Source organism: Antechinus flavipes, chromosome 3, assembly GCF_016432865.1.
Source record: "Antechinus flavipes isolate AdamAnt ecotype Samford, QLD, Australia chromosome 3, AdamAnt_v2, whole genome shotgun sequence".
Taxonomy (NCBI): Eukaryota; Metazoa; Chordata; class Mammalia; order Dasyuromorphia; family Dasyuridae; genus Antechinus; species Antechinus flavipes.
The window spans coordinates 192,929,074-192,937,375 of record NC_067400.1 but is presented as its reverse complement, the minus strand read 5'-3'; the positions used below and the strand labels follow the sequence as shown (position 1 = coordinate 192,937,375).

General features: G+C 30.9%; 1 long non-coding RNA gene across 1 annotated transcript; it reads left to right on the top strand.

Annotated features, from left to right (window-relative positions):
• Positions 1-3,084: 3,084 nt before the first annotated feature.
• LOC127557831 (uncharacterized) lies at positions 3,085-4,761 on the top strand. The gene is made up of 2 exons (XR_007952641.1): positions 3,085-3,163; positions 4,310-4,761. It is a non-coding gene; the product is annotated as an uncharacterized LOC127557831 (long non-coding RNA).
• Positions 4,762-8,302: the final 3,541 nt, after the last annotated feature.

Genomic DNA, 8,302 nt, shown 5'->3' with positions numbered 1-8,302 from the left:
CTTGCTTTTTTTTCTTTCTCACTTTTTGATCTTATTTTTTTGTGTGCAGCATGATACATGTGGAAATATGTATAGAAGAACTGCATGTATTTTTAACATATGTTGATTACTTGCTGTCTATGGGAGGAGTGGAGAGGAGAAAAATTTGGAACACAAGGTTTTGCTAGGGTGAATGTTGAAAACTATTTTTGCGTGTATTTTGAAAATAAAAAAAAAACTATTATAAAATAAATTTATAGAATCAAAAAACAATTAAAAAAAAAAGTGGTAGGCTCAGAATCTAAAATGCCAATGAGTGAGTCAATGGAAAGTAATTAGAAGCAGAGCAAGTACTTTCTATGGGGGTTAATGAAAGGGAGAAGAGAATGACTGTTCCTTTTTCAATTGTTTATGACTCTTTGTAACCCATTTGAGGTTTTCTTGGCAAAGATAACAGAGTGATTTGCCATTTTCTTCTCCTGCTATTTTTCAGATGAGAAAACTGAGGCAAACAGGATTAAGTGACTTGCCCAAGGTCATATAGCTAGTAAGTGTATGAGGCTACATTTGAACTCATATCTTTTTGACTTCAGGTCCAGTGCTATATTTGTGTGGCACCTAGCTGCCCCAGTGTTTATTATTATTGTTTCATTCATTTCAGTCATGTCCAACTCTTCATGACTTTTTGGGGGAATTTTCTTGACAAAGATACTAGAGAGACAGTATCTTTGACAATAACTATGACAATAGATTAAGGAAATGGAAGGATCAATTAAACATTTGTCTTTATTTATTTTGTTCATTTTTAAATATGAAGAGACCTATCCCTTACTTGTAAAGTAAAGTAAGTAAAGTAAGTAAAAAGAAATTTAGATTTAGATGAAAAGAAATTCAAAGTTCAAAAAGAAGGAGAATACATGTAATGGATTCAACTTGAATCTGCCTTTTTGAAATTTCAATCCATTTCCTCTACTTCTGTCTTCTTCTACCAGATGGTGTTCTAAATACTTGAAGATGCAATAATCACAGCTGCTAATTCTTTTATTATCCTAGGCTATAGTTGGTTTGGGTTTGACAACTTAAACTTATAAGGGTTCATTTTTGTCTCCTTACCTCTCCAAGTTATTAATTCCTCATTTTCTATTTCCATTCTTTTACAATCCAGAGATAATTTTCTTAGGCAAAGAAATCAGATGCAAAATTACAATGGAACCACTCCATCTAAAATAGTTCTCCTTTGATCTTCCAGCCTAGGAGGATTTTGTAGTCATCAGAATCTTCCTAAAGCTTACAGCAACACAGACCCCTGGACTTGTTTCTTTTTTCCCAAGTTCTCCCAGATTTGTTCTGGTTTATTAGAAACAAATGCATTAATTAAATGTAATGATTGTCTATGCCCTTTGTTTTTTTTGTTTTTGTTTTTGTTTTTGTTTTTTTTTTTTTTTAATTCTTTACCAGTCTCATTAAGAACTCTCTCCTTAAAGGTAAATGACCTTTCTGGCATCAGACTAGATAAGTATGGATACCCAGGGAAACATACAAACTCATATAACAAGAAATTGAATCCTGGGGCTTATCAGGTTGAAGAAAGTCTGCTTATTGCATAAACTCACTCAAGTGTTACACCTTTAAGTCACTATAAGAGCTTGCTCTGTAACATCAAGGTCAGTGATTCAACAAAACAAATCTTGAGTGTATAAACCATCTGTGCCACAAATTTCATACTCTAGTTATGAATTACTCTCACCAGATAGTGTATATAGTGTATCTCAGAGTGACCTGCTCTGTTGCCCATATGATGTTCCCAAGAGCTTGCTTTTTTCTTTCTACCTCTATATTAATGGTTTCTTTCAGTTATTGTGAATGTATAGCTATCCTGGTTTTCCTAACTAGAATAATTGTATTTATTTTTCTTTTGACATTTTTATCCCTGCTTCACTTTTCCACTCTTCTTGACTTCCACTTCATTAATCTTTCTGGGAACCCTGGCTCACTTAATTGGCATTACTAATTTAGTAGACACACTTTAGTGTCAGTAAAAATTGACCCTTTCCCCTTTCTCAGATGCATATTCTACTCACCTTACAGAAAGCAGGTTGATGAGCCTTGGCTCACATTCCCTCTGCAGGGGAGTATTTCATTAGAATCTCATTCTTTTAATATCTTTACACCTATTATGTGCCAATCACTGTGATGGTACTAGAAATTAAAAATTCCAAGGATGAAACAAACCCCCTTCATGAGGAGTTTACATTCAAGTAGGAAAATAAGGAAAGAGTTATGGTAACACATTTGCTGAAGACCAGTCAAAAACAGTTTATTAATCTTTTCCTATGTGTAGGCACAGTACTTAGTACTAGGTATAAAAAAGAAAAAGGTAAAAACACCCTGAAATCAAGATATCAGAACTATATACAGCAAAGCTATATACAGAACAATTTGAAAATAGTCCAGAGAGAAGGCATTAGCATTAAGAGGAATCAAGAAAAAATTTTTTGTAGGAGGTAAGACTTGAAGAAAATCAGGGAAAGCAAGAGATGGACATAAGGAGGGAGAGAATTCTAGACATGAAAGACAGATAGTCGAAATTCATGAAGTTAAGAGATGTTTTCTTTCCTTGATGTCTTTCTTATTTTTATATAAGTAACTTTATCTCCCCAAGAGTTCTTGCTTTCTTATCTCCTCAAGAGTTCTTACTTTCTTATAATCAATACCTTCAATGAGACCTTGCTCTCATAGACATATTAAAATGTAATTCCTATTTCTTTTTTAGTAAATGTTTTTCTAAATTCAACAATTAACTGTACATCACTCTCTATCATGGAGTCACAGACCCTTTGTAAAGTCAAAAAGAATTCATCTGCCTTACCACTTCATCCCTGTGAAAAGGAATATACAAATGCCATGGCTTAATTCATAGGCAATTTCATTTTCATTTTGATTCATTTTATTCATTGTGCTTTTTGACAATGATTTTGTCCTTCTTTCATTTTTGTGCTCTTCACTTTCTCCTGCCAAAGTTGGCTTATTAAATCTTTACTCTGCTCCCAGAACTCTAATTTCATGACTTCATACTCTGGTATTTAGTTTCATTTTTTTGTCCTCAGATTCAATGCCCTGTACAGCCCACATTGGACTAGACTTCAGAGCTTTTCCAAATTTATCTTCATAACAACACATGCCAGTGAGTAATAACGCTTTTCCAGTTTGGTGTTCCCCCGCTAGCTGTCAGTGGTAAGAACCAGTCCTGTCCCTTACTATTCTATCCAAATAGGATTTTCACTGCCTTTTCTGGTTATCGTTACAGCTCTTCTGAAGTTCTTAACTATTGGCATTCCTTTTCAGGCTCCTGATATATCTACATATCTAAGCTTGGAATAAGAACAGGATTTTAAAAATCCAAAACAAATATAATCCCTTTGGTAGTGAACACAGATTCATTCATTTAGTAAACATTAATGAAGAACCTAAAATGTGTCAGGAAATCTGGAAAGTGGGAATGGAAGGGGTAAATACAAAGAAAACCAAAATAATTCCTGCTTTCAGAGGAGTTTGCATTCTGTAAAGTGGATGTTGGAAGGGACGGATGGGACTGCATGTACAAATACAAGTCAACTACACACACACACACACACACACACACACATTTCCTGAGTGCAGGAAATCAGGAAAAATCCCATATAATTGGGGTCTCTTAAACTAAGCCTTGAAAAAAGCCAAGGATTCTAAGAGGAGTGTGAGAAATAAAAACAGGGAAAAGCCTGTGCCAAGTCATGGAGACAAGAGATAGAATGTGTTATGTAAGGAAGAGCAAATACAACAATGTAGGTGAACTAATTTGTATTACAATCTATATTTAAAATTTCCTATTAATGATTTGTCACACTTGATTTGGATATTTAATCTCATTGACCATAGTTCTTTTTTAATAAGACAGTAATGGGCAATGTCTTTCTGAAAAGTAACAAGAAAGTTTTATATAAAAAATTATTATTTATATATGTCATATATGTGCTATTTAATTTCTAGAAGTATATATATGCTTTTTGAATTATTTGTGTTGTAAATATATTTCATTGTCAAAGTCATAGGAGAATCTCTCTGATTATATACCTTGATCATTTCTCATTTCTTGAAAGTGGAGATGAAGAAATCAAATATATATATATATAACACATGTGTATATTCACAATGTATATATGTATAACATGTTTATGTATATATGTATAATATATGTATATGTGTGTATGTGTACTGAACAAAACTGCCAGTTTCTTAGAGTCTCAATTGTTACTCTACATTTTATAATGCTACATTCTTCTCTTTGTAGGAGCCAAAACATGTTAATTAATTCAATTTGATTTAAAAAAATAAAGAAGAAAAGAGAAGAAGAAAGAAGGAGGAGGAGGAGAAGAAGGAAAAACAAAGTAAGAAAAAATTACCCTGACTTCAAGGAATTAAATTAAGGAAATATAACATATTCACAAATAAGTGAATGTGAAGAATGAACAAGGTAATAACAGATAATTTTAAAGCACATTAGACAATGGACAGATGGAGATGTAGTTTAAGATAAACAGAAGAAGTAACTCTGGTTACTCTGGGTTTTTTTGTGATTTCCCTAAAGTGTGATGGAGCAGAAAGCTATTATTTCATCAAGTGAATCTGAACATAATAATAATTCAAGAATAACCAAGGACAAAAATTCTTTCCTCAAGATGTGTATTTGATCTAATTGAAGAATGGCCTAAAAATAATAATAATAAAAAAATCTTCACTTTGCTTTGCTTTAGTCTCCTAGTGGCTTTGAGAGGTTCAAAGAATGATCCTAATGACCTTGAGTGAAAAGTGCATTAGACCAGAAAATTTATTTCAAATACATACATACATATCTATATATGTGGATATATATGTATATGCTAATTACTTATTAAATCAACCTAGTACCAAGGAAGATTATATTACATAAAAAGCAAAGATAAGGTAAGAATTTAATTTCTAGAAGTGCATATGCACTTCTTGAATTATCTATGAATACTATAAATGTATTTCTTTGAGAAAGTCATAGGAAAGTCATCTATTTGAGTATATACTTTGATCATTTCTCAGATCTTAGAAGTGGAAATAAAGAAATACAGAATATATCTTTCGTTTGCTTTCCTGCCACCCATCTTTCAAAAGACTGCTACAATTTTCTTATTCATTTTGAGAATTCCTTTGTTCAATGCAAAAGAGCAGGGCTAGATATAATCTAAGTACTCAGTAAGTATTTATTTAAACCTTTTTGATAGGGAGCACTTTTTTATAGTAGAACATGGAAACATTAACTTTAAAACTTCTTTACTAGATTCTATGCTTCTGGATGAGAAGGCTTATGTCTTTTTTTTTTTTTATCTTTGTTTCTATTGTACCTACCATAATGTCTTCTACTTGTTTAACAAATATTTTTCAACAGAATTAAATGTGACTTGTGACAAGCAGTCCCACCAGTTAATTCATTAATAATTTAAAAATATAAAATATTCATTTATTTCTTATATCATTCATGTAGCAAACATTTATTTGGTACATTCCTAATAATTAATAGGCTTTATGCTCTGAGGTAAGGGAAATGCAAAGCAAACAGGGATTAGGTCCTAGTTCTAAAGAGGCAACAACCTGGTAGAAAAGATAATACAAGAATGTAGATGATTATAAAATCAAATGAAACATTCAAGATGTATGGGAGACATATAATGACATTGATGTAGGAATTAAAAAAAACATATTTGTGACAACTTATTTAATATAAATCCAATATTTTGTTATCGCATTCATTTTTAAAACTTTTAATTTTGTTTTTCAGCCTTGTACTATAGGTCTGGAAAGTTGGGAAAACTGAAAATACAGTACTAGAAATAGACAGCATCTTTGTTCTCCTAGAACTATTCTACCTAATTTGAAGAGACTCATAAAGAAATATTTTCTTTCATTTTTTTCAGTATTTCATCTTATTTTTCACCAATCACTATAGAAAAAAACCATTATTGAGTGATGAAAGTACTACATACACATTTCCCCTGTAATATTATTAGTTGGCACATCAATGTAAGTACTTCACAAATGCTTGTTCACTTGATTAGATTTGACCTGTCTGTGGGAAAGAACATCCAGCTAAAATAATTGATTCTGGAAATAATACTGAAGTATTGATTCTTTACAACATGTTTTAGACTTTGTGGGTGTGATAGTTCTAGTAAATTCTTGAAGCAATTTTGTTCAACCTTAGTTTCCCCAAAGTTCTAGCTTCCCTAATATAACATATAATGTATGTAAGTGAAGCTATTAAAAGTTCCTGTCATGTGAAATTGTGACTTCTCAGACTTAATGGGTGTCTGAAACCATTACACTACCATATCTTTGTTTTTTACGAACTGTCCATCTTTCCAGATGGAGAGGATGGGGGATGATCCAGAGAAATTAGATGCCATTATATCCTTATTCCACAGCCTTATGTTAGAGCAAAATAACATTTCTTTATTAAATATTGAGTGAATTCCTAGTACCTTGTTTTGTCCCAATATTGAACATAAACTGAAAGGGTTCAGGATTATAACTGAGCCTTCAAAAGTGTGATATTTTGAATACTTTTGTTTTAATATTTTATGTGCAAAAAGAAATGTACTTATTTAATGAGGCCAATTCACCTTTCTAGTTTAAATTTTTAACAAAACTGAGACATTTTTCATGAAGTTGGGCCATTTGTATTTGGTTTGAGCATGGTACAAAATGATATTGACATTTATACCAAAATAATTAAAAGAATATTTTCTATAATGTCACCATCAGGCATTGTAACAGCAGTGGTAATTGAAATTGGAATTGGAATTAAGAAAAATAATATGATCCAAACTTAATAAATAGATAGCAAGAAGAAGCCATTACATTTATGTCATTAGCATTAGTCAACTACCAATTTTTAAAAATAATTAGAAAAAGAATAGTACACAATATATAATATTGGCAAGTATAGTAGAATGAAACATCCACATTTCTGTAAAATTCATGATACAATAGGACAAAAAATTCTGTAAGAAATGAATAATTTTATAGACACTGATTTCTCTTGGTAATCAGGAAGCTAGATAAAATTGAGGAACTTTCCCTATAAATTGATAGAATATGAATAATTCCTGGGGATTATAAAATAGTTCATCCTGAACTCTAGTTGTTATAGTCTTCATTTGGAATTGCATTGGAATCTGTAAATATATGTCATGGTAGCATTAGTAATGTGGATAAAATTCTCAGACATTAAAAAAATCCAATCAATCACTGAATACTTTGTATGATGTCAAATATCTGATTATTTAGATAGCTCTAAACTTCTTTCTAGTCTTATTTCAGAGTTCACACTCAGCAAATGAGCTGAAATTTCTTCTTTTCATGCTTACATATTGACTTCATAAAGACTGAGCTAACAATCCTAAGTTTTAATTTCCCAGATCCCAAAATCCCATTTAACTTCCTTATGATAGAGAATAGTAAATCTCTTTGACTAGTGAGCAAAATTTGGGAGTAAAATACCAGATTCCTATATTTTTTTAATCATCATTATTACTTTAGTCTCTCTAAACTTTAGAAAATGTGATTGAACTTTGGGGATTGGATTTCTACACTTTACAAATAATTCTTAAATATTGTTTATTTAAAGCATGACCTTCTCACATAGCTTATGGACATCATAATTAAGCTTGTTTCTTAAAAATAATTTACAAAATATCACAAAAATGATATAAACTAGTTTGGTCCATTTGATCATAAATATGACAGTTTTTAAATCATTCTTTTCTTTTTAAATTTTGAGTTTTAAATTCTCTCCTTTCTCCCACTGAAAAGGCAAGCAACATAACATCATTTATACTTTTGAAATCATATAAAACATATTTCCATATTAACCATATTCCTTAAAAAGCTAGAATTTTTTAAATGAGAAAATTATACTTCGACTTATACTCAGAGTTAATCAGTTTTTTTTTTTCCTCTACAAGTGGACAGCTTTTATTTCTAAAGCTATTTCTAATACAATGTTGAATAATAATGTGATAATGGCAACTTTGCTTTATCTCTGATCTTATCGGGAAAGTTTCTAATCTATTACCATTACATGTATTGCTTGCTGATGATTTTAAATAGATGCTACTTATCATTAAAAAAAAAAAAAAACAAACTTCATTTATTTCTGTGCTTTCTAGTGTTTTAATAGAAATGGGTGTTGTATTTTGTCAAATGCTTTTTCTGCATCTATTGAGATAATCATATGATTTCTATTAAGTTTGGTTAT